This window comes from Natrix helvetica (assembly GCF_964273705.1).
Source record: "Natrix helvetica genome assembly, chromosome: 8".
Lineage (NCBI taxonomy): Eukaryota > Metazoa > Chordata > Lepidosauria > Squamata > Natricidae > Natrix > Natrix helvetica.
The window spans coordinates 18,655,446-18,683,284 of record NC_138559.1 but is presented as its reverse complement, the minus strand read 5'-3'; the positions used below and the strand labels follow the sequence as shown (position 1 = coordinate 18,683,284).

General features: G+C 43.0%; 1 protein-coding gene across 6 annotated transcripts in view; it reads right to left on the bottom strand.

Moving 5' to 3' along the window:
* ST3GAL4 (ST3 beta-galactoside alpha-2,3-sialyltransferase 4) overlaps nucleotides 1-27,839 on the bottom strand; it is a 128,625-nt gene that overhangs the window by 49,640 nt on the left and 51,146 nt on the right. For 3 of the 6 annotated variants that reach the window (XM_081961310.1, XM_081961316.1, XM_081961317.1), the window contains exon 2: nucleotides 9,046-9,162. The gene's annotated coding sequence lies outside the window, so the exon portion shown is untranslated. Of the gene's footprint in view, nucleotides 1-6,398; nucleotides 6,474-9,045; nucleotides 9,163-14,287; nucleotides 14,410-18,268; nucleotides 18,383-27,839 lie in introns of those variants that run through there. The other 3 variants (XM_081961313.1, XM_081961318.1, XM_081961312.1) reach the window with 3 other exon arrangements.

Genomic DNA, 27,839 nt, shown 5'->3' with positions numbered 1-27,839 from the left:
TGATTTTAATGATTTATGCATATTTTTTATAATTTCACATAGTTCTTCAAATTCCCAGCTTTCCATGATGTCTAGTTACAGTTTGTTATACAGTTCTCATTTCAAAGTTCTGATCCACCTTAAATTTATCTACTTCAGCTGCTATAGGGAAGAGTGACGGGAGCCATCTTGGTCTTTTGTTCTTCCTTAATGTCTGGTTCCAAAGTTACAGTTAGTTATACAAATCTTATTTCGAGGTTCTGGTCCACCTTAAATTTAGTTAAATCAACTACTGTGAAACCAGAAGAGAAGCTGGAGCTATCTTAATCTTTTTGCAGGAAAAAAAAAGGAAGAAAAAAACCCTTCGTATTTCCCAGTTCTTGACTCTGCTATTATTTCTTTGCCACTCCTCCCCTCTCGTTGGTCATAGCTGCTCAAAATATATTAATTGGAAGAAGCTTAAATACAGCCAAAACTAGGGTATGTTTCTTCTTTGCCTCCTGCTTTTCCAAGTTCTCAGTTATGACGGTTGGCTAATTAGAATTTCCCACACAGGTAAGATTAGGTTATCAGTTGTGAATGGGAGGATAGTGCTTTTTTCTTGATCTTTCTCCCTTGTTGCATTCCATCTCTCATTAATTGGGATTGCTTAAGATACGTTAGTTAAAAGACACTCAGACAAAATAAATCTTCACGTTCCTAGACTCCTTTAAAAACACAATCTTTTCAAGTAGGAAGCCAAATTTAGAGTTAGTATTTGAGTGGGTTTGTCACTTCTCTGCTTTCTCCCTTTCTGTCCGAATTGTTTCAAACAAATGGCTTTTTGGGGGGGAGGGTAGTGTTTCAACCCTCCATTTTCCTTTCTTCTTTCTTTCTTTCTTTCTTTCTTTCTTTCTTTCTTTCTTTCTTTCTTTCTTTCTTCTTTCTTTCTTTCTTTCTTCTTTCTTCTTCCTTCCTTCCTTCCTTCTTTCTGAAAAAATCCCACTCTGACCATCAACAGGCAATATTGCCTTTTCCAAGTTTGATTTATGACTGTGGGTTAGATGAATTTTCTTACTGGTCTTTCATCTCTTCCTCACTTTCCTGTTCATTTGCTTTGGCTGAAAGCCAGCTTCTTGTGCAGCCATGTTGCCATGCTGCCGCCCCTACTCCGATTCAGAGGGGAAATCTCTGACCTGCGAGGAACCAGTTGCCTCCCCCCCGGGTCTGATGAGATGCTGCCCCTTCTTCTCCCCCCCCCCTTCCAAGTGGGTTCCAATCTAAAAAAGATCTCAGAGATGGTTTGTCAGACAGGGCTCATGTGAGACTCTTGAAAGCCCCCCTCACCCCACCCCCATATCTGTCCAGCTGAAGAACTTCCGGTCGAATCTCCTGCCACAGTTGTTAAGTGAGCCATTGCAGCTGTTAAGTTAGTCACACGGTTGTTAAGTGCATCACGCTTCCCCATTGACTTTGCTTGTCAGCAGGTCGCAAAAGGGGATCATGGGACACTTCAGCCGTCATAAATAGGAGCCAGTTGCCAAGCGTTCGAATTTTGATCTCGTGAGCACGGGGATCCTGCAATGGTCGTAAGTGTGAAAAATGGTTGTAAGTCACTTTTTTTTTCAATGCTGTTGTAACTTTGAACAGTCACTAAAGTCGAGAACGACCTGTACACTCCCCCCACCCTTTCCCACAAAAAGCTCCACTGTCCTCATGGCTTTTTGAAGGAGGGGATTGTAGCAAGCAAAATGAGAAAAGGAAGAATATCATGGAAAGAATTCAACCTAGTAGCAATAGAAAAGTGTGGACCCAGCCACTAATTTCACTCTTCAAAGTTGTAGATGAAGGCAATCCATGATGTTGTTTGGATCTAGCAACTTAAAATGCTGACAGCAAGGAGTGGCAACCTCTTAGCCTGAAACCAACTCAGCCTCCCCAACCATGAAAGTCTATTGAGATTATTAGTCATCCAGGTTACGGTTGTCCCAAAGGTGCTTTTTTCAAGAGGCAACTGGACTTTCTTGTTCTTCTTTGAGGACATTATGCTTGTCATCCAAGAAGCTTCTTCAGCCCTGGCCCAACTAGGAAAGTTTATCAGCTCCCTGCCCAAAATTAGTCAAGTGGTAGAGTGCAGATTACTATGTTTTTACAAGATTGAACAGAAAGAACCAAAAACTACTAGCCCCTCCTGTTCTTCATACAGAATAAAGAAATCTAATGCCATTTATCTTCAGATAAATCCAATAAAACAAACAATAAAACAAAGAAACAGAGAATGCATTAAACCGATCGATTCCTACATTAAACTGTTTAGCTAAAAGCTAACTGAAGAAGAAACTGAATTGAACTGAATTGTACATTAAACCAAGTGGCACCCAAAGAGCATGTGATAAGAAAGTGTAATTAATCCGACACAACACTGAAAATACGTAGGCAAGAACTAAATGCATCATATCTACGTTTAGTTCAGTCATAAAGGCAGCAATTTATAATGAAGTGCTGGAAAATTCTCGTTAATAACTAGATATTAGCCAGGTCCATTTCATCCTACAGTCACCTCCAAAATAAACAAAATGCATGAGAATAGGCTCCCAACTCAAATAATCTCTTTATTCCTTGCTTGTATGCACTCCATTCTCCATACCAAACTATGGTACAACATTATCTAAACTGGTTTTAGCCATAGTAGATCTTATTAATGCTCCCAGACCATTTCAAACTTTGGTGTCCGCTTCTAAATTATAAACTGAATCAATTGTCATTACCGGAGTATTTCCCTTGTCATGCTTAACTTGGGGACAGAATACACAGCTCACTCTTATTCCATCACTTTTGGACACTTTGATTTAATAGCGTACAAACATCTTGCTGAATTCAGGTTGAGCATACCTTGCTTTCTTGAAAGGTAGGAAGCTTAAAAATGCACATTTAATTTCTGATCTGAACCCTTTTTTTAAAAAAAGTAGTCTAAGTGACATTTAAGGGACGCGGTGGCTCAGTGGCTAAGATGCTAAGCTTGTTGATCAGAAAGGTCGGCAGTTCAGCGGTTCGAATCCCTAGCGCTGCGTAACGGAGTGAGCTCCCGTTATTTGTCCCAGCTTCTGCCAATCTAGCAGTTGGAAAGCACGTAAAAAATGCAAGTAGAAAAATAGGGACCAACTTTGGTGGGAAGGTAACAGTATTCCATCTGCCTTCTGCGATTGGTCATGACAGCCACATGACCATGGAGATGTCTTCGGACAGAGCCGCCTCTTTGGCTTTGAAACGGAAATGAGCACCGCCCCCTAGAGTTGGGGACGACTAGCACATATATGCGAGGGGAATCTTTATCTTGAAGTGGCATTTTATTTGGAAACATTGAAAACAAATGACACTATGGTGCTGAATTTTAGACATACTGTATGTGTAAACACTAGGATCTATAGTGAAAAGTCTTTTAAAAAGATGGAATTAGTAAAAAAAAAAAAAAGAGGGTTAGGTGGTCAAGAGTTCCAGGTTCAAAGTTAGGAGGGGGGAACTGTCTGACCACAGGCCATTGGAGAACAGCAAAAGGTTAAGTAGTCTGAATTTAAAAATAATAAACAAATAAACAAATAACGCTTTTCAGAAACTGCAAGAAAAGCACACGGTTAGACTCGACTAGCAGAATTTTAGGTAGCCTTAAATTATCGACTAAGCATCTATTTTTACTCTGAAGGTTATGTTGGGTGCCAGATCCAGCCATACATAGGGGCACAGGTATTCGTCTCCATGTAAAGGTTTCCCTTTTCTAGTCGTGCCCAACTCTAAGAGGTGGCACTCATCTCCGTTTCCTAGCCGAGGGAGCCAGCGTTGTCCGGAGACACTTCTGTGGCCATGTGGCCAGCATGACTGTTTGCTGAGGTGCTCAGAATGTTGTTACCTTCCTACTAAAGTGGTACCTATTGATCTACTCACATTTGCATGCTTTCGAACTGCTAGGTGGGCAAGAGCTAGGGCAAGGATGGGAGCTCACCTTGTCACGTGGCGCTTGGGGTTCGAACCCACCTGGCAAGCTCAATGTCTTTAACCACAGAACCATTGCACCTCTCCATCTCCATATAGAGGACTCCTACATATTGTTGTGGTCCGCCGGCAGCCTGCAGAGCTGACAGCAGAGTCGGACAGCAAGGAGGTTGGGGAGGAACATGGGCCAGTCCTGAAGTCTGGGAAAGGCTCAGACGGGGGCTCTGCATAGGAGACAGAGATGGGGCCAGGGCCATCTGGGAGTTATATGCTGCCTCCGGAGCCTCCAGAGTCAGACAGCAGTGAGGTAGAGGAACAGGTCCCCCCTATTTCCACTGTGCACATGAGCAGAGCTGCCAGATGGCAAGAACAGTTAAGACAGAAGGGACGACTCGGCAATAAGGCTTGGAGGTGATTGGCCCCTCCCATAGGACATAAAGGAGAAGCAAAGGCACGTGAGCCTTTGCAGGAAGCAACTTGGTTCATGCTGGTCAGTTTACCTTCTAAAGCTCCGTTCTGACTCATTACTCCATGTAGCCTTCCAAGGTAATTGCCAATTAAGTATTTGGCAGCGTTTCCAGGAAGATAAAGGTGGGTGCTTATCAGCCTTAGCCCGAAGGACTTTGGCAGCCTACTGTAGGACTCATTACAACTATTTGGGACTCATCACGGGCTGTGAATGAACATAATTCACAGCCTTTGAAATAAAAAGAGGGTTTTGGGGACTAAGTATGTGCTTTTTACTGTATCAGGAAGCCTAGATCAGAAGACATATATTCTATCATACTCACATTTCCCTCTTTCTGTCTCTCTCTCTCTCTTTCTCTCTGTTTTGTCCTGCTCTCGTTCACTAAGCTGTTGAAGATGAGTTCTCAGTACCACCCGCTGCAGAAATCTATCATTTAATTTCCTCCAACCATCTGTTCAAAGTGACTATTTATCTGGTGGAGATCCCCTGGCATGGTTTCACATCATAACTGACAGTAGAAGACGACGACTTATCCCATGCTTGATCACCGCACAGTAGAAAAAGCAAGGAGGGAACTTGTGGATGGAACCTTTGCCAAACAAGGTGTTCTCTCTCCTACATCCTCAATCTGATATAATATGAGTGACCCTGCCACAGTTTGCCTATGTCATCAGAGCTATTATTACAAACATCTGCTTATGCCAGGAAGGGAAGGGGGGGGGGAAACAAAACCCAGGGATTTTTCCAGCCCTGTAAGGCATGGTGGGTTGATATTCTTCTCTCTTGCCATTCACGGAATGAATTTTGCCACTGGATCTCACGCGTGCGTCATGTGGACGCCATAAATGTACATGTGTACAAACTATTAATTTAAATGGCAGCGTGCCTGGCCTGAGCATGGGCGGTGCTGACGTCATATTGAAGATAGACTATTCGGTGTGCGCGTTCTCTCTCCAGCAAGATCGATGAGCAGCTTTCGCAAGAAAGAATTTAGAAGAGTGTAAATAGGCTTTCAACATCTAAAGCAGGGTTGGGGAGTGATGACCCTTTTATCACCTGTGGACTTCAAACCGTCCAAAATAAATTCTGGGAATTGAAGTCTACAAGTCGTAAAAGGGCCAAAGTGTTCCCCCACCTCTGTTCTAAAGTAATCTGCCTTGGAAGATAATGAGAATCTCTTCTATTTTTTTAAAAAAAAAGCTTTCAAAAATACAAATGGATTGGGAGTACATTTATTGAATAATGCAAACGTCTACGTGAAACCTTGGAAGATCATCCTGACACAGAAAGGAAGTCGCAAATTATCACCTGAATCTAACACTTGTAGTTCTCAACTTATGACCAGAATTTGGACAAGAACGTCCATTATCTAAGCAAGCAGTTGTTAAGTGTGTTTTGTCTAATTTTGCAAATCTTTTTTTGCCACAGTTGTTAAGCAAATCATTGCAGCTGTTGACTGAATCTTGCGGTCCTTAAGCGAATTTGGCTGGCCCCCAACGACTTGGCTTGTCGGTAGCTCACCAGTGGAAATGATCACATGACCCTGAGATGCCACATCTGTCATAAGGACATGCCAGTTGCCCAGTGCCCAAATTTCGATCATGTGACCAAGGGGACGCTATGCTGGTTGAAAGGACGACCAACCATTAGTTGCTTTTTTTCAGGCTTCCTGTCCCTTTAAAGCAGGAGTCATCAACCTTGGCAACTTTAACATTGGCGGACTCCAAGTCACCAAGGTTGGAGACTCCTGCTTTAAAGGGACACTAAACTGAACGGTTGTAAGTCGAAGACTACCTGTATGTATTCTCAATGCAATTACGGAGACGTGTCGCTATTTCACTAGCATGAACCCCTCTGCAGAGGGTAAAGAGAAAAGACCTTTGACAAGAAAATAATGTTTCATATCCTCCACCAAGTTCACACGTCTGCCTTATCTCCATCCTTGCCATATTGCATTATACAACGCAAAAGATGAGTTACTTACGGTCCTCTCCTTATTGTCCTCCAACCAAGAAAGCAGCGCATCCAGCAGTTAGAGATCTACAATCCCATTTGCTTTCTACAAATAAAGACAAAACACATTAACCAGATTAGCCGCTAAGATAAAGGAAGAGGGCACGTGCGCGTTACCATAGTATAACTCATCGAAGCTGAAAACTCACAAGTTTTCATGCTGGTGGGCCCCTTCTTCAAAGTTGCAACAAAAAGAGGTATGTGATTTTGGGTGTGTTTTGTTTTTTTTTTAAAGAAATGGGGTTCAAGAATCCTAAGCAAAGAGGTGAGCAAGAAAAATGTTTTGTTCTCCCTTTCATTTGGACAACATTCCTAAAAAGATGTTAGGACTGTGGATACAGCACAACACGCGAGTGGTGTGGTGGCCTAGAGGTGGAGCTCTCGCCTCACAATCAGGAGGCTGTGAGTTCAATCCTAGGTAGAGGCAGATATTTCTCTCTCTCGGCATGTTGAGAATATATCTGCTGAATGCAACTCCTCATTGGCGACAGGAAAGGCATCTGGCCAGTAAAACAGCTACATTCAGTTACCCAGATTCCATCCCGTAAGGGATTATTAAAAGAAGATGATACAACACAACACGCATCTCTTCGTAAGGAAAAGGAGAATGTGGATCAGACTCAGTTTGTCGTGGATCGTGCTGGGACGTACAGAAAATCAAGAGCACATTACAGGTGGTCCTCGACATACGACCACAATTGAACCCAACATTTTTGTTGCTAAGCGAGATATTTGTTAAGTGAATTCTGCCCTGCTTTACATTCTTCCATGCCTCAGTTGTTAAGTGAATCGCTGCAGTTAAGTTAGTAACACAGTTGTTAAGTGAACCCAGCTTCTCCATTGACTTCGCTTGCCAGAAGGTCACAAAAAGAGGATCACATGATCCTGGGACACTGCAACAGTCATAAATATGAGTCAGTTGTCAAGTGTCTGAATTTTGATCAGGTGACCATGAGGGTGCTGGATTTTTTTCAGTGCCTTCAAACAGTTACTAAATAAACTGTTTTAATTCAAAGACTCTCTGTAAAGGGATCTTGGAGTCCTAGTGGACAACCATTTAAATAGAAGCCAGTCGTGTGCAGCAGCTGCCAAAAAAGCCAACACAGTTCTAGGCTTATAAGACCCACCAAAATTTTCACCCGTTTTGGGTGGGTGGGGGGAAAGTGTGTCTTATACTCCGCAAAATACAGTATTTCATTGCTCAGAAAATTTCAGCCTGAGTAAAGTTGGATGCTCTTTTCTTTTGCTGCCTTATTGTTTAATACAGTAAGCATATTCCAAAACTTTTAAAAAAATGGGTTCTCCAAGTCAACCCATTTTTAAAAGTTGGTTTGTGCAATCATGCTGTGACAAGATAGATGGCTGGTGCAATAACAGAGACAACATCAATGGCATTATAATTTTCAAAAAGTATTCGTTCGAAATATAGGACGCTCTACCTGCAAAGCATATACCCACATATTTAACTACCGCCCTTCTTCACGCTTTCTTGCTAACACAATTCCCAGGCACTGCATTTTTTAGTACACACACATGTGTTTATTTATCAAATTTATACAGCCATCAATCTCATGGAAAATAACTCTGTGGCATACGACAATCAGACAAATCAGTTAAGATAAATAAAACAATCACTATCCCAAACCAAGATATAGTAGTTACTTATTAAAAGAGCATTAAGAGCTATAAAAGCAAAACTAAAACAAAGATATTATTATTATTATTATTATTATTATTATTATTATTAACAACAACAACAACAACAACAACAACAATAATAATAATAATAATAATAATAATAATAATAATAATAATAATAATAATAATAATAATAATAATAATAATAATAATAATAATAATAATGGAATATTAATAATAAGGGAGCCATCCCATTCATTCACTCATCCCCTGGGGTCTCCAGACTTGCTGGCATAACTGGGACTTGAGGGACCTTTGAAAGTGGAGGAGTGATGAAGCCAACCTAAGGAAGATTTTATAATGGGCTCCATTCCATAATTGGCCCCATTATTAATGGGGGTACCGCAGCAGAAAAGGCCCCCACCACCTAGGACCCACCAGAAGAAGCTCCCTATTAGAATAACAGGGGTAGAAGGGACCTTGGAGGTTTTCTAGTCCAACTTCCTGTTCAGGCAGGAAACCCTATACCATTTCAAATGGTTGTCCAATCACTTCTTTAAAACTTCCAGTGTTGGAGCAATCACAACTTCTAGAGGCAAACCGTTCCACTGCTGAATTGTTCTCACTGTCAGGAAATTTCTCCTTAGTTCTAGGTTGATTCTCTCCTTGATTAGTTGCCTTCTGGTGTCTTGGAGCACAGTTCGACCCCCTCTTCTTTGTGGCAGCTGCTTAGATATTGGAAGACTGCTATCATGTCACCTCTAGTCCTTCTTTTGACTAGGCTAGACATCCCCAACTGCTGCAACGGTTCTTCGTACCTTTTAGCCTTCCGTCCCCTACTCATAGGCCATCTGACAACCAGACCCCTAACAGACCCACTTGTGTTGAATCACGTGGGGTGGGCCCTTGAAATCAGGACTCAAAATTCAGAACACCTAGGGAGAAATACTCTTCCATTTCGATAGCTGCTCTCCGCTTACCAGTTATGCAGCACAGCAATGAAGAGGGGCTACAGGGCTGCCAAGTTCTCTTTCCAATTGGACCTGTGAGATGCTTTTGATGGTAGCATTGGTTTCTCTATACCTCAGGACTGCCATCTGTAAAACAGAAACAATGCAATGCACTTCAGAGTGAGGCTGAAATGTACCTCTATGTTCAAAAAAAAGTATGCTCCCCCCCCCGGCCCGGATTCTGGTGGCAACGGGTATCCTTAAAACCACAACTGGGACTGGGACTTCCACCGCTAAGCCATGTGGTTGTTAAATGAACCAGGCTCAATGTTGCAACTTTTGCAGCATGCAAATTGCACCGTTGTTAAGCAGATCCAACTTCCCTACTTCCCCAGGGACTTTGTGTGAAGGTCCCAGAAGACGACCTAATTAATTTACGAGCCTCGAGACAAAGTTCAAAAGAAATCCGATCATTTATTAGGATCGACATTCTGGCGTGGACTCCTGTGGAGCCAAAACTGCTTTCGCTTAATTGCGTTTGAACTTTACCCCTGTATAACCCTCCCTTCTGTCCTGCGTCATAACTCATATTCTCCAACTCAGCTGTAGACATGAGATCCGACTCCGGCCGAAGGCATGCATGCAATTTCCCCCTCCATGCCAGCCTGATAATAATCATGGCAACACTTTAGAAGTTGACATCTTGCTTGTCAGAAAATCCTGGGAACTGGTGAGTACATGACTCCGGGAAGCTACGTGGGAGCTGCGGTGGTCGTAAATGTGAAGAAAAGCCAGAACTCTCTTTTTTCAGCACTGCCATAACTTCAAGTGGTCATTAAAAGAATGGTCGCAAGTCGAGAACTACCTGCGTTCTAAATTAGTGAAGATTTTGGTAATTCTTCTCATGGAATTGTGCTTCTCACCAAGATACCTATATGTATCCTTTGAGATCTATGGCAAGCTCCCGCCCCATCATATTTAATTGCATTTGTTTTCAATGAAAAGGAAGGTGGACTCTACGCTAAGACCGATTTTGATGTGCTCTCTTAGGCTTTAAAACACAAAGGGAAATTGGGATTTACTAATAGGGTAAGGGACGCGGTGGCTCAGTGGCTGAGACTCTGAGCTTGTCGATCAGAAAGGTCGGCAGTTCAGCCGTTCGAATCCCTAGCGCCGCATAACGGAGTGAGCTCCCGTTTACTTGTCCCAGCTTCTGCCAACCTAGCAGTTCGAAAGGACGTAAAAATGCAAGTAGAAAAATAGGGACCACCTTTGGTGGGAAGGTAAAAGCGTTCTGTGCGCCTTCAGCATTGAGTCATGCTGGCCACATGACCATGGAGACGTCTTCGGACAGCGCTGGCTCTTCGGCTTTGAAACAGAGATGAGCACAGCCCCCTAGAGTCAGGAACGACTAGCACATACATATGTGCAAGGGGAACCTTTGCCTTTACCTAATAGGCCTTTGATGATTCGGAGTAGATAATAGCTCCTGTCTCTCAACTATCAGACAACTGAAAACCATAAAGTATGATTTTGTGGTTATGTGTGGTATAATGTGTTTTGGTTTTCTTGCACGGCTTTGCGATCTTTTGACAGGCAGTGTTTTAAAAGATGACTAAATGAAGACAACAAACATTAGCAAATATAAATTACACTTCCCTTGCTTACATAGCTGAAATTTAAAAACCACAAGCTCTACGCCTTATGTCCCTGGTTTGTTTTCTTAACAAAAGCTAAGAGCTTCAGTTCAATTATTGTTTTAAAAACGTCTTAGGCTCACCAGGTGTGCAGAATCACTTGTTCTTGCAGGTCAAATAGATGCATTTTGCATCTGGCTGGAGTCCACCAAACCAGCAACCCATTTATCACTTGAAAGGTGCGTACTGTCTGATTAGACGAAGTCTATACTATAGCTAAGGGAGAAGCCATAACCTCTGTAAGATAAAACCCAAAGCTATTCATCTCCAGCCATATCTTTCAACCCTTGCCTTGCATCTCTTCATGCTCTGCATAAATACCATCCCTTTCGCCTTTCCTCAGCAATCTTTCTCTGCTAACCTTGCTTTGACCACTGTGGGGCTCTAGGCAGCTTCTGGTCTCTCATTTTCTCTTTCTCTACTGAGCCAGGATGCCGTATCACCTGCTAACGGAAAGAAAGTTAAGCAGCAGGGAAGAGGGGGAAAAGGAACTCTAGGGCTCTCCTACTGAAAGTCAACTTCTGATTTGTCCTTCTCCAGTAGAGGTCACTAATGCATAGAAAACTCACAAACCAGTTGTTTGTCTAAAGCACATCCAGGAATTAAGCCTTGCTAAAGCTCTCCTTCACACTGCCAACTGATAAAAAGTTTAACCTTCATAACTGAAGTCACTTGCTTTTCTGGTGAACGGTCTTGGCATAGGAAGGAAGCAACGGTGTGGAAGCCAAATGCTTGACACTTTGGATCTCCTGCTCCCTGCAGTCTAGTTCCTGCAGAAGACATCAATGGTGAGGTGCTAGCAAGGCTGAATTCAGCCTGGATGCATTAGCGAGAACTCACTTGTGTGTTGCGTGACACACAATCTAAGATTTACAAGACAACCACCTGCCCTGTTGCACTGTATGGCACTGAATACTGGGCAGTAACAACAGGGACCGAAAGCTATCTCCATGCCATAGGAATGTGAATGCCCTATCTCCCATCTTGACCACATCACAAATGACACAATTCAACAACATTTTTTTTAAAAAAAATATTGAACAATGTTCTTCATTTTATAATACAATTTCAATCTTTACAATGCTCCGGTATCAGTATATCTAATATGTACATGCAAGTTATTTACATTATTTTTCCTGTTCTTTTATTTGCGTAAAAGGGAGGAGGGGGGAGGAGGAGGAGGAGGGGAGGAGGAAGAAGAGGAAGAAGAGGAAGAAGAGGAAGAAGAAGAAGAAGGAAAAGGAGGAGGAGGAGGAGGAGGAGGAGGAGGAGGAGGAGGAGGAGGAGGAGGAGGAGGAGGAGGAGAAGGAGGAGGAGAAGAAGAAGAAGAAGAAGAAGAAGAAGAAGAAGAAGAAGAAGAAGAAGAAGAAGAAGAAGAAGAAGAAGAAGAAGAAGAAGAAGAAGAAGAAGAAGAAGAAGAAGAAGAAGAAGAAGAAGAAGAAGAAGAAGAAGAAGAAGAAGAAGAAGAAGAAGAACCACATTGGAAAATACAACCAAGTGGTGCAAAGCTTTTCACCATGGAAATTCTACCAGAGAGGAGACTTTGCCAAGAATGCAGCCAAAACAAGAAATTAGTTCCAGCACCCCCATTAAGGAAGACATCATGAGATGGAATTGGAATACAGGAAGCCCACTACTTACAACTACAATTGAGCCCATAATGTTCATTGCTTAGCTAGTCAGAGGTTGAGTTGCATCCCACTTTATGGGCCTTTGTGCCACAGGTGTTAAGCAAAGCCCTGCAGTTGTTAAATGAATCATGCAGTCATTATGCGGATCTGGCTTCCCCAAACCCCCCCTCCCCATTGATTTTGCTTGCTGGAAGTCAGCTGGAAAGGTCACTGATTGACAATCCCCCACCCCACCCCACCCTCTAGGACAGCAAACTGTCATAAATACCTATCAGTTGCCAAGTGCCCAAACCTTGATCATGTGACCAGCAGGATGCTGCCATGGTGGTGTGAGCACCGGTCATAAGCAACTTTTTAAAGTGCCATTGTGACTCTCTGTATGTATTCTGCAGCTGTTGAAAAATGACATCATCACTGAATACTGGAAAACTGTTTAGACACCAATCCAAATTAGGTTGTTTCAAGCCAAACCATCTTTTTTTTTTAAAAAGCAACTGTTTAAATACTCTACAATGTTGGCAACAACTCTTGATGAACAGAAAAGGAAGCCTAGAGGAGATTAAAGTGCTGCATTTCCCATAATACATTTAAATATTCTTTAAATCTTGCTCTCACCCTTGGAAGCCATGACATAAACAGGAAAATCCCATTTGCTTGCTTTTCAGTGGATTGGTGCCATGATCCGTGAAACTACCACAGGTTGGACTTAGAAATATAATCGCTGGGACACCAAATCCATCAACGATACCCTTCTAACACTGAAGCTGTTACCTAGTCTGGTAAGAAAATGTCTGCAAGCAAACAACCAAGAGCTATATATGTTGTTGTGTAGGAAGTGAGCATCCACCCCTCTCCTAGAAAAATGTAATATTCTAGGATATATTAAAAAGGCAGAATGTTATATTTCCCTGGGTGAGAAATGGAGAAACATGTTTTTAGGCAGGAAACAGACTCACTCTTAACAGCCCCACCACCACCACCATCCTCAACAGCCCACAGCACTTAGGAGATAAAGAGATAGCTAGGTCTATTCATAGGCAAATGCCCACACCCAAGATCCAACGAAGGCAGGATTAGCCCTCTCCCTATATCACCACATGGCACCTGGGAAGATTACATCACCCAGCAAGGCTCAACCAAGCCTGGGACTCAAGATAGCCTACAGAGTTGCCCCTGCATGGCCCCATGGGAGTCTGACAACCCATCAGAATACAAGCTCAAATTCAAAAGCTCAGAAAGGGTATAAAAGTCAGGGATTCTCCGCATCTCTTCCCTTTTTCTTCTTCTTCACCCAACATCTTCAAGGCATGTGATCCTGCCCACCATTAAAATCATTTTTTTTCCCCCAAACAGCCACCGTGTTTCCCGTGTCTTTTTCCCCACTTGGAACTGAACCCAGAAGGACATTTCTTCCAACAGTTGTCCATTGTTTTACTTAAGGATCAACGTTTACTATAATCAATGAATACAGTAACATAACTGCTTCTTGTTTTTTTTTTAAAAAAATAAGTTTTTTAACCTCTGTCACCATGGAACCAAGTTTCTCGGACAGCATAATTGGTAGATCTTAAATTATGAAAGGATGGCAGCAGAGCCCTGAGCCACACAGAACAGCTTGTAATACACCATAATGAATGGGTGCGCATATCTGTTGTGCCATCAAACGGTCTCTAATGGGAAGATCTATTTTCCTGGTGAAAGAGAAGAAGGGTTGATTGCAACCTGGCTGAATTTGCATAGCAGACACAAGTCTGAGTGAGAAACAATCCAATTACTTTTCAATCAAACATGATGTATAAACCCAGCCCTTGTTTAAGCTCGTGAATCAGTGTTTCACATGAATCTAAAAAAATCAGGGTTGGGTGAGCGATGATGGTTGACTTAACCAGGGGTATGTGTGACGTGCAAAGTATTCTTCTACAGAATGCATTTTGTCAACTGAACCTAAACTTTTCCTAAAGTTCAGCGTTCGTTCTCAAAGAAAGTTTCAGAGGGTTCTGATTCCATCCCTCTTCCAGATTTTTACATCTCTAGTGTGCTGTATTTCAAAACGGAATCATACAGCCCTGGGAGGAAATGCGAAAATAATAATAATAATGCATAAATAAAAATAAAGTGGTTAATGATACCGAGAGCTAAAGGAATTGCTAACAACATAATTGTCCCTCCTCCCTAAAGAAAAATATTAAGGCACACAACCAAGCTGTGAAAGATTATCTGCAGGGAAGGCTGGGAGGATTTCCAAACAAACTGAACAGAACAGAAAAAATCCAGATGGGTGGGAGAGAACGTGAAAAGAGCAGCAGCAAGAGAAAAGCATTCCATGCAGAAGGAATACTGGAAAAGTGATTTTCAGCCATGCGCTTACATCAAATGCACCCAATGCATTATTCCAAGAGAAATGCTATACAGGCAGTTCTTAACCCGCAACAGTTACAACGGTACTGAAAAAAGTGACTTATGACCGTTTTTTTCACTTAGGACCAATGCAGCATGCCCATGGTCATGTGGTCAAATATTCAGATGCTTGGCAACTGACTCATATTTATGACGGTTGCAGTGTCCTGGGGTCATGGGATCCCCTTTTGCGACCTTCTGACAAGCAGAGTCAATGGGGAAGCCAGGTTCACTTCACAACTTAACAGCTGTAGCGATTCACTTAATTACGGTGGCAAAAAGAAGGTCACAGAATGGGGCATTTAACAAATGTCTCGCTTAGCAACAGAAATGTTGGGCTCAAGGGTGGTCATAAGCCGAGGCCTACCTCTCATGCTAAAATTCTGACCTTAAGACTCATAACGAGCAAAATAAAAATAGATAATCAATCATTGTTGATTCCTCGCCGCTTCCTGGACCAGTTCCTGCAATTTTCTTGGAAAGATATTGGAAGTGGTTTGCCATTGCCTTCTCCCTAGGGCTGAAAAAGTGCAGCTGGCTTCGTGCCTAAGATGGGACTCAAACTCACCATCTGCTGGTTTCTAGCCCATCATTTTCCCATCACTGTTCCCTTTTGAAAGGCTACAACATCTGATGTAATGAACAGTGCTGTCAAACCTCATTGAGACATCTTCGCAGATGGTTTTCTAATAGTTCTTGCTGATCTCCAAGCGGTGAAACGCTCCCATTCCCTCTTCCCTTCCTCAGTTCAAATCCACCGCAGTTTTAACTTGTTTGGGCAACAGCCGAGGCTGCATTCTTTGGATATCTAATCCCCGTCGGCTTGCAATTCCAAGATAGAGAATTTTAGGGACATTACGGATTAACATTGTACAGTAGCCGCCTGAACTGTTCTCATTAATGCAAACCCAACCGCATAGTCACAGGTTGAAAAACACAGCTTGCCTTTCACAGCTATGCATGATGTTCCCCAAGGTATAGTCAGAATTTTTGCTTTTTGCTGCGCATGTCCTGTGGACAAAGAAGGAAAGTGGGATTCCGGAGAAGCACAAAACTGTCCCTTAAGTGAAAGAAATAAAAAATATCACCCAGACCACTGTGGAAAGATTCACTTAACAACAGTTTGGCTAATTTAACAACAACGGGGATTCACTGAACAACTATGGCAAAAAAGGTCATAAAATGATGATTAGGGGACTGGAGGCTAAAACATATGAAGAACGGTTGCAGGAACTGGGTATGTCTAGTTTAATGAAAAGAAGGACTAGGGGAGACACGATAGCAGTCTTCCAATATCTCAGAGGCTGCCACAAAGAAGAGGGAGTCAAACTATTCTCCAAGGCACCTGAGGGTAGAACAAGAAGCAATAGGTAGAAACTAATCAAGGAGAGAAGCCACCTAGAAGTAAGGAGAAATTTCCTGACAGAACAATTAATCCGTGGAACAAGTTGCCTCCAGAAGTTGTGAATGCTCCAACACTGGAAGTTTTTAAGAAGATGTTGGATAACTATTTGTCTGAAGTGCTGTAGGGTTTCCTGCCTAAGCAGGGGGTTGGACTAGAAGACCTCCAAGTTCCCTTCCAACTCTGTTATTCTATGTCTAAAATGGTGCAAGCTCACTTAAAAACAAACCAAAACATTTAACAAATGTTTCACTTAGCAACAGAAATTTGGGGCTCAATTGTGGTCGTACGTTGAGGACTATGCCTGTGCATCATGCAAGGGGACACGCAGCGTCAATGTCACACATGGTTGTATCATGGGATACAAGCCAGGGGTGGGTTCTGGGCGGTACGGCCCGGTACAGGCGTACCGGTGGTAGCTGGCAGCAGTGGCTACCATACCAGAACGGTGAGCTATTTGGCCCACCTGCGCCCCCGCCTTCCTTACCGCTTTTTGAGGCAAACGGCCCAATTGCATACCTGCGCACAGCATGCGTGACCTCCGCTGAGCAGCTGAATGTCGCTGGGCGATGGCATGTGCATGCATGCGCAGCATGCGTGCCCGCCGAGGACGCCCGTCCCCATCGCAGTGTAGCGGTTGTGTCGGGATACAGAACCCACTACTGACACAAGCCCAAGCGTGTCATTCTTGGTGGCTATATTAATTTACCCCTTTTAGCTATCTGGGAAAATAACCTCACCCAGGACAAATCCTCAGTCAGCCGAAGGACCCCAATGCTGTGTAAATTACATGATCCCCATGACTGATTGTTTCAAATTGCTTCTGATTTTCTGGGCAGCTGCACAAGCAAAGATGCCCTTCACAAGTAAAACCTCTGCCCTTGAAGGAAGAGTGTGCATTTTAAAAACGGAGGAGGGAAGGGGGAAGGAACAAATGAGCAAAGCGATTCTAATGAAAGAGAGAAATATAAAAATGCAACTTACGACCACAACGGAGCCCAAAATGTAGGCTGTTAAGTGAAATATCTGTTCAGGGACTTTCCCCCCCTTTTTAAGCACCTTTCTTGCCATGGTTGTTAAGTGAACCAGGGCAGTTGCCAAGTTGTTAAGTGAATCTGGCATCTTGTTTGTTTTATTGGATTTATATGCCGCCCTTCTCCCAAAGGACTCAGGGCGGCGTACAGCATTAAAAAAACACATATCACAAAAGTTAAAAGGAAATTAGAAACAATCCAAAAAACAAACCCAATTAATATAATACTAACATTTAAAAAATTAGATAAAATTAACAGGCCAGGCCGGCTTGCTGGAAAAGCCAACTTTTTAGGGAGCGTCGGAAGGACCGGAGGTCGGGGATTATGCGAAGCTCCAGGGGCAGCTCATTCTAGAGGGAAGGCGCTCCCACAGAGAAGGCTCTCCCCCTGGGGGTCGCTAGCCGAAGGTGTCTGGCCGATGGCACCCTGAGGAGGCCAACTCTGTGGGATCGTACTGGACGGTGGGAGGCTACTGGTGGCAGTAGGTGGTCTCGCAGGTACCCTGGGCCTAAGCCATGGAGCGCTTTAAAGGTCATAATTAGTACCTTGAATCGCACCCGGAAAACAACCAGCAACCAGTGCAGGCCGCCTAAAAGGGGTGTAACATGGGAGCACCTAGGTACCCCCATGATAACCCGCATGGCTGCATTCTGGACCAGCTGAAGCCTCCGGGTGCTCTTCAAGGGCAGCCCCATGTAGAGAGCGTTGCAATAGTTGACTTGCGCATTGACAAAATGTGATCACTTGACTCCAAGGCAAGAAAGCCGTCATAAACGTGAACCAGTTGCCAAGCATCCGGATTGTGGTTGTGTGACCACAGGGATGCTGCAACAGGGTTGTAAGTGTGAAAAATGGTCGTAGGTCACTTCTTTCAGCGCCACTGTAACTTTGAACGGTCACTAGACGTTGTAAGGGGAGGACTACCTACATTAAGACGTCCTAAACCTGATCCCACCATCATTTTTCCTGCATTGTACTCTGTGACAAGTAAAGTCAATGGGGAAGCCAACGCTCCTGTGACGAACTTAACCAATGGCAATGATTCACTTGACAACTGTGGCATGCAAGGTCATAAAATGGAGCAAAACTCACCTAAAAACAGTCTGGCTTAGCCATATGGAATAGTTGGGCTCAACTGTGGTCATAAGTCAAGGACTACCTGTATACAGTCCCCATACTCTGTACTGTGTCCAACTCTGGACCTATATCACCCCACTGGGAAAAATACGGCCGTCTACCGCTATTTTTCAACAGCTCTGTTTTAATTAACTTTTAATTACCGGCTTTCCACCCTGCAATCTGTCCTGAGACTTAAAGGAACAGAACTGAATTTACGATTAAGCAAACAGTATGCATTGCAGCATAGATTCCCCCCCCCCAAAAAAAAACCTAAATCACCCCAAGGGAGTTAGGAGTCATTACAGTAATTGAAGATAAATTAACTCATTAAAAAAAACGCCATGCAAATGTATCTCTACTTGACTTCCAGACAAGCCTTTAGCATTAAAGCAGATAAACAGCGAGGCGAGGAGGGGGCAGCTGATCCATTTGGTGGGTAAAAAAGCATCAGCTGATCCAAGGAGACAAAAAGGCCCCTTGCCTAAAGCAACAACCAACCAGGATGTGGTCAAGTTAATCCTGCCCCCCAATGCAAGGTCAGCCTAGATCAAAGTCGGTGGCAACAAAGAAGTCCTTGTGATTATTATACTTAGAACCCGTGAATTACAGGATTCTTTAAGAAGATTAACGCTCTTCCTGGAGTGCATAATAGGATGTTGACATATTCAGCAAAATAAGGGCCACTTTATAACAAAAAATGTGCACGGGTGGAACTCATGACCCAGCTTGAAAGGAAGCAAATCGGCAAAACAAACGGAGCGTTAATGGTTGACGGGAGGAGATGCACCCCTACAAAGGTCCCAAATTTCACTTACATTTTCTCGTATTGATTACAGGTAGTCTTTGACCTACATCACTTCATTTAGTGACCGTTCAAAGTTACAACGGCACTGGAAAAAGTGGCTTAGGGACAGTTTTCACGCTTACAACCGCTGTAGCATCCCCGTGGTCACATGATCAAAATTCGGATGCCCTGGCAATTGACTTGTATTTACGACGGTTGCGGTGTCCTTGGGCCATGGGATCCCCTTTTGCAAACTTCTTACAAGCGAAGTCAGTGGGGAAGCCAGGTTCACTTCACAAGCGTGTTGCTAACAGCTGCAGAGATTCACTTAGTCACAGTGGCAAAAAAAGGTCGCAGAATGGGGCACACACATAGAGGGGGGGGGGCAGAGCCTGGACCATGCATCAGCCCTCAGATGGAGAGTCAACAGTCCCCAGGTCTGGAGGTGGCTGATGAGGAAGAGGAGCAACAGTTGGGTCCAGTGTCTGATGCATGAATGTGCAGTAGGCAGAGGAGAGGAGAGCAGTGGAAATCCATGGGCCGATCCTTGGGACAAAAGAACCACTACTGCTAGTGAAGCCCCACCCTAGCTCTGGGGATAAAGTCGGGGGGGGGGGGAGATGAATAGATGTGGTAGACAACTATTCATCTTCCAGCAGGATGGACCTGTTAGCCTGGCGCTCCTAACAAAGACATCTCTTGAGTTCAAAGGGTTTGTCATGTTTGGGGAATTTGGTCAGGAGAAACAAACGTTTCATTTGGCAACATAAAATTTTGGGCTCAATTGCGGTCGTAAGTCAAGACTATCTATATATTTACATTTGCTCTTGGGATATCCATCCCCTCCTTCAGGGAGTACGAAAAGAATGATTTCTCTAATTTTCCCTGTAACAACTACTTTGTCAGTTGGGTTGAGGGAGAAACTATTTAATGTCCTTCCATAGCCAAGGTGGACCTCAGCCCCCACAGTTCTCAGCCAGTAACTAAGTCATTACATTGTTTGTTTGTTTGTCAAACAAAAATTACAAATTTGAACAAACAAAATGAAAAAAAAAAGCAACCTAAAATATGACAGAGGCGATAAGCGTGTTAGCACATTCACCCACGCCCCCTTAGGAGCCTGTTAAATATAGGATGATGTTCACAGAAATTAAGTTGGAATTAAAACTGTGGAAGTTAGTAGCTGAGACAGCTGAATCGGGTAAGAATTCCAGTCTCGGACAACTTTTGTTACAAAAAGTGAGGTTTTTTTTAACAATCAAGTTTAAAGCAGTTTACATTAAGTTTAAAGCGTTTGTTACATAATGATTAAAACTAAAAAAAAGATCATTTACAGTTAAGACTGGTTTGTGCTGGTTAAATAATAAAATAAGCCACAATGGCTGGAGTCCAACTGTGCTACAGCTATGCTCTCTATTTTACAAACTGCTCTCCCCTTAATCAAGCAAGGCATTAGCAGTCAAGAAAATAGAAAGTGAAGCAAAAAGTTAGGCAACAAAACCAGAAACATAAAAAAAAAAACACGTAAGAATGTAGCTTTAACACTAACGTTTGGCCAATTCAGCTAACAAAACAAATGAGCTAAGAAAGCTTTAAACAGCTTGAATCTAAAGAACATCAAAAATTCCCCATAAATGTGAGATGCACAGGAAACTTCTACATGTTTTCCAAGAATCAAATTCTGCATTTGGCCTGGGCTGCATTAACATCATCTCATCAAAACTGCCTTTAGAATCAAATATCTTGGCCCAAGGATGTCATGTTCTAAGTCTCGGCTGCTACAGCACAAGAAGAGATTGTGCCATTCACTTCCGTTATCAAACAGACTGTTCAAAAGCAGCTCTTACTAAGGTGTTTGGTTATAAGCAATGTTCTGAGAATGTCTCCAGGGTTGTCCTTAAAAGGACGGGAGGAGGAGGAGGAGGATGACAACAACAACAACAACAACTGAGTTTCATGTTTAATGAATAAAGTATATAACAACAACAACAACAACAACAACAACAACAATACCTAGTAACATAATGAGGCTCTTTAAGTTAGGGTCCTGAAAGAATAAAAATGTGGGCTACCAACTCAAAAGTGCTTTTTCAACAGGCAATTGGACTGGTTTACTTCCTTGAGGAAGTATTCTGACCTAGGCTTCCCCAGCAGCACGAAGCCGAGTCCTCATCCTGATAAACCCCTTTTATTTAATTTACAGTGAATTTCTCTCCAGCAAAGTCTTTCCTCTCCCACAGTCTTTCAAGATAGTTCACAATTACCGACCTTTATCAGGCTTGGAGAGTGGACAGGCCGATATCTTTCAGACGCCGTAATACTTGGCAGGAATGCAGGAATGAACTAATTGTCTCCTGCAAACACCCCTCCCCTTTCTCTCCTCTTTCATTCCCTATGGGAGAGGCCATTCTCTGTCCACTTGTGCTTTTACTCCTGAGTCAGCCCTTGTTCCTTAGCTGTTCCCTTCGTCTGGCAACTCTACGCATGCGCACACTGGGAGCAGGCTCCAGCTGTTTGTCTGCCTCATTGATGTCTGACTCAGAAGGCAGCTGATAACTGTCAGATGGCCCTGGCCCCATCTCTGTCCCTTGTCAGAGCCTTTCCCCAGACTCCAGGACTAGCCCATGTTCCTCCCCAACCTCCTCACTGTCTGAATCTGCTGCCAACTCCACTGGCCATCCACAACAGGAAGTCCAATTGCTGTCTGAGACCATGATGATCTGGATGACCAAGAATCTCCATAGATATTGAGCTACCAAATGGATTCTCAAAATAAAGGCTAATAACAAATCCAAAACTTGCAATGATCACACAACACATGTGGACTTTTCTGCAATTTTGGGGACTTCCACAATCAAGGAAAAAGGTGTTGTTTGGTTACAGAGAAAGCAAACCATACGTGTTGAAAGAACAGTGATCAAACCAATATTTGCTACTTGCTTCTGTTACATGATATGATATAGTTGTTAGGAATTAATTCTAGCTTATTGTAGCCTTAAAGAAACCTTTGAAAATAAAGACTCATGTTGGTAATGAGCTTCCGTTTCTGATTGAGTAAACTTTGTCTCTAACGGGGTAAAAACGTGTATAAGACTTTGGGCCACACTTGCAGAGGGGGTGGATTTTCTCTTTGCATGCTTGTTGTCTATATGCATATGGAATACGTTTACCACAGCTCTTCTTTGTACAAAATAAAAGCTGTTATTTTCCAAGCCTCTTCTTGAGTCTCATTTTTGGCATTCTGGTAACTCAAGTGCAGTTTTTGGACCTTACAGTGCAAATAGAAGAACAGATCGTGATACATCGTGATCAAGAAGAAGGCGACTTCTGCTTCGGTGTGACGTTGTCAGTCATTTCAAGAGAATTCTTGATCTTTTCAAGGATCTTTTATCTGTTTCAATCTTGTCTATTTACTCAAGAACAAGCTGACATTAGCAATAGCACAAAGTGTTATTTCTGTCTCAGCTGAATAGTTCTTTCATGATGATGAGTGACATAAGTAAGGCCAAAAGGAGAAGGGATTGCAGATCAATAATGTTGCAAGAGAAGGTAACTGCTAAATGACTAGGTTGAATGCAACAGTGGAAAAGCTGAATGCTCTAAGAGGATAATATTAAGTAAATTCGGGTTTGTGAGTACTACTGTTGTATCTGCAATTGACCTGATCACCATTGAGCCCTGGTGGCGCAGTCGTTACAGTGCAATATTGCAAGCTAACTCTGCTCACTGTCAGGAGTTTGAGCCTGATTGGCTCAAGTTTGACTCATCCTTCCCAGGACCCAGATTGTTGGGGGAAATATGCTGATTCTGTAAACTACTTAGAGAGGGTTATAAAGAACAGTGAAGCGGTATATTAGACCAGTGTTTCTCAAACTTGGCGACTTTAAGTCCTGTGGACTTCAACTCTCAGAATTCCCCAGCCAGCTATGCTGGCTGGGGGATTCTGGGAGTTGAAGTCCACAGGACTTAAAGTCGCCAAGTTTGAGAAACACTGTATTAGACTAATATGTGCCGTTGCTATTGCTATTGCAACAAGGTCCTAAAAGTATACGAGATGACTTGTGCCTTCCACACTCTTCCCAATTCTTTCTTGGCAACCCATGACATCCATTCTGGGACTTTCCCTGCAATTATTAGGAAGAAGGATGTATGATATGGAAGGTGGCCTCTCACTTGTTTTCAATCCTATTAAAAGTAATAAAAGATTATGTTCATATTTGAAATTCCATCTCCGCCCAGTGGTCATAGGAATGAACCAGTTGCCAAGCATCTGAGCTTTAAACACACGATCACATGGGGATGCTGCAAAGGCTGCAACTGGGAAAAATGGTCGCAAGTCACATTTTTCAACGCCGTTGTAACTTTGAATGGTCATTAAATGAACTCCTGTAAGTTGAGGATTGCGTGTACCGTACATAACGACTGGCCCTATTGAATTGATACTACTTTTAATGCTAAAAATGAATGCCAACATCTGGCGTGTAAAAGGAGACGAGAAAATCTTACAAACAAACGAACAAACGCGCATCTCAGATTAGTGGGGTAATATATATTCTGCTCATTGTTTGTAAAAGCAGCCAGTCCTTGACTTACGACCACAACTGGGTCTAGAACAGGAGTGTCCAACTCGATTTCATTGAGGGCCGCATCAGGGTATTTGTATTTGATCTCGGAGGGCTGGGGTGGGCGTGGCCACGGTGGGTGTGGGCAGCTTGACATCATTCATCGCCTGTGGGGCCCGAGTACTCTGCCAGTGAAAACGGGCCCCCGAGCTCCATTTTCGGCTGTGATGGCCTCCTGCAACCGTCTGCCAGTGAAAACAGAGCTAGGGAGTAACCTCACAAGCTCCGTTTTCTCTAGCAGCGGTACCACAGCCCAGCCCTTTCCTGTTTCCAGGATGGTCCGCTGGGCCAGATCTAAACGCCCCATGGGCCCGATCCGGCCCCCAGGCCTTGTGTTTGACACCCCTGGTGTAGAATTTCCATTGCTAAGTAAATACATACCTGTTGCTAAACACTCAAATTTAGATCACATGACATGGGGGGGTGGATGCTGCAATGGTCCTAAGTGCAAGGAGGGGTTATAAGTCACTCTTTTCAGTACAAACCGTCACTAAACAAATGGTTGTAAATCAAGAACTCTCTACATCCGTCAGCTTTTTGCAATCTGGGTTTCTCAAGATGTCCTCACGCAACAAGCCAGGTTGGGAAGAGAGGCACTGAACAGTGAAGTTTTAATGTGGAGGAAACTAGCGTCATTCTGTTATGCATTACATATCCTCTAGAAGCTGGACATTTTACAAATTACCAAAAAGCAGAAAGAACCAAAGTTCCTTGCTTGAAGGAATTTGCCCTCTAAGCTTCATCAACCATACGCAGAAGAAAGCAATTAAGAAGGCGTGAGAAGAATATATGTGTCTGCCTGCACACACACACACACACACACAAACTTCAGAGAAGTGTATTATGCAATCTCTGCATAAGGAGAAATATTTTGAACTCTGAAAATTGCACATTCTAAATATAAGTTTTTAACTGATTCTTTAGGAAGACTGCGCTTTGGTAGAACTGAGGATACGGTTCTGTACAGCATGTCACATAGATTTAAAATTACATTTATTACAAAGAGAGAGAAAAAAAAAGACTTGATCTGCAATAAATAAAGTAGAAGAAATGAGGCAGTTGGAGTTCCAAGCATGGCTGAGAAGGCCATTTCCCCGAGCAGCTCTACCAATTGCACCCTTCTATAACTGAATTATAGACGAGGAAGAATTAAAATTAAGAGTCAAAGCTGGGGAATAAGAATGGAATGAATTCAATTATTTCCCATGAGTGATTTCGGACTGAAACATTATCCCCACCCACCGCAAACAATTAGATAGCTAAAAAGAGAATCTGCATTGAAGCCTATTTCAAACATCTGAATGTTCAGAGAACTCATTAAAGGGAAAGGTATGCCTGTAGAGTTAAGATCACAAAAATCCTGTCTCTTCTGCCACATGTTCAACAGATGCCCCAGGAGTTTAAATTCTTGGACTGGCCACATGGAAAGTCTTAAACTATCAGAAGTAGATTTCTCTGCAACATATGGTGCGTGAGAAAGATGTGACAGATGAATGAAGACAAATAAGAGCCGAGGTGGCGCAGTGGTTAGAATGCAGTACTGCAGGCTATTTCAGCTGACTGCCAGCTGCAGTTCAAATCTCACTGGCTCAAGTTGACTCAGCCTTCCATCCTTCCAAGGTGGGTAAAATGAGGAGCCAGATTGTTGGGGGCAAAGAGGCTGACTCTGTAAACTGCTTAGACAGGGCTGTAAAAGCACTCTGAAGCGGTACGTAAGTCTATGTGCTATTGCTATACACGTGTCCCAGGATAATGTTGCAGGATTCAATCTGGATCGGTCACCGGGATCCCAGCCTCAAGAAACTTCTCCCTCACACATTCTGATGAGAGAGAGACACACCCTGAGGATGGGCTCCAGCATGAGTCCAAAAGCTAGGAAAATTAAACATCTGGTCCCCAGCAACCGAACCAGATTGGATCCTGCAAATGCAACTGAGATTGAAAAGGGCGTCAATGCCAATAACAATAGCAATAGACTTATATACTTCTTCACAGTGCTTTACAGCACTCTCTGAGCAGTTTACAGAGTCAGCTTCTTGCCCCCAACAACCTGGGTCCTCATTTTACCGACCTCGGAAAGATGGAAGGCTGAGTCAATCTTGAGCCCGTCAGGATCGAACTCCAGACTGTGGGCAGAGTCAGCCTGCAGTACTGCATTCTAACCTCTGCGTCACCACCTCAAAACCACAGAAATCTCCAAATTTCTCTGCAGAGTGAATGGGAGGCAGTTTTGCATTGGGATTTCCCCAAAAAATCTCTCCCTTCCACGTTGCAGTTGAAAAGCATTTCCTGGATTGTGTATCCGGGGTTTTTTTTTTTGGGCAACCAGAAGCCATTATATCTTCTCCTGGCATGTTTTGTTATTCCCTAGCCTTGGGATGCTAAAGAACCTGCCACAACATCATCCTTTTCCAGAGCCAGAAGCAGAAATGAAAAGGGAGGCATGCGGGTAGAACAACCTAGGGGCGAGGAAGTGAGTAAAAAGGAGTGGAAGAGCAAGAAATGTAAAGTATTTTCCCCCTGCCCTGCTGTATCTCCTTACCTCATGCCTTGCGGGAAAAGTTCTGAAGTTTAGAAAAAGATTTGACTTCTAATGAGATTATGCAGTAGTTCCCCCACTGTGGAAGCAGACAGCTTGCTTTTACTATCTTTCAGAGAAGCTGCTAAGGGATGAATCACATTGAAATATGCAAAAATGCCAGGAATCACCATTCCCAGCCAAAGTGTTTCACTGCCATGGAAAGGTCTCAAAGTTTACACACAAGACAGCTCAAGCAAGGTCAGTCATGAATAGAACTGTGAACAGGGTGGATTTGATTTAAATCAAGCCGATTTGGTAAAAAGGCTAGATTTACGTCGATTTAAATGATAATTTTTAAAGAGCAACTGTCATCCGTCCCGCAGCAGTTCCTCCTGGCCCACTCTTGACTCACTGACAGTCCCAATATTGCAGAATATACAGCCTCATGCTACATAACTAAGCTCCACTTCATGCTGAATAAACTAAATTATGAACGCATCTTAAATAGAAAACTATCCAAAAGCATTTTATTAAAATAAATTTGATAAACATCGAAAAAATCCGACGTAAATTTTAAAAATCCGATTTAAATTTTAAAAATGTGATTTTATTTTTAATTTAATTTTTTTTTTCCATCATAAAGTTTTATCCAACCTGATCGTGAAGATACAAACTCATTTTGCATGAGGCTCTTGTTTTGCCATGGCCCACCCTTGATCACTTCTCCCAAAGAGATCGACTGAATAGAATTGCAAAACTCACCTCGCATGGCCACCTCGGGGGCTTACATTACCAATCGCTTTGCAAGAGAGAGATCTACTTCTGCCCCAGCAAAGGTGCATTCTCTCTGGTCATAAATGGCCCAGCCTTTCAACGTTAAGCCCCTGCCCAACCTGTTAGAAATGTGCAAAAACAGAAAGGAGGAGAAGGAGTGGCGTCAATTTTTCCATTTCGCTCAAGCCTCTTTTCAGAGGTTTGATCCAACCTAAGTCCTCAATTCTTTGCCAAACTGGACTTTCTTGAAACCAGAAACTATTTTCTGGATGAGACAGCTAGTAACCGATACAAATATCAGCATCTCCTCAAAGTAAATGACCTTACTATTCAGCTCCGAGCGTGACAAGGGGTGAGCTACTCTGAATTGCTGCCTCACTACTAAAATAATCAGGCTACCACAGAACTGTCTTATGTCCAAGGATATTTACCCACACAATGTGGCTGTATTACTATTATCCTTCTCTCTTTTTTACTAACTCCTATTGATAGCTTATGATTATATTACTTTGTTGTTTGCATGTACACACAGAGCTTATGCACTAGATGACAAATTCCTTGTGTGTCCAATCACACTTAGTGAATAAACCTCACGTCTACTCTACTTCTCTCCCCTCTCGTAGCGTACTCTACCTTACTGAAGTCTTTAGTGTCTTACACCTCTGTTGCAGTGAGTTGCAGCCTACAAAAGTTTACATGTTAATAAAACATGTTATCATAGTTGGAAAAGGGGCTGCCAGGTTCCTTCTGATTTTTTGCCAGCATAGATGAAATACAATAACCTTCAACATGCAGGGTTAAAGGCCTTGCCATCTTCCCAGGGATGCAATCCCTTGGCAGGGA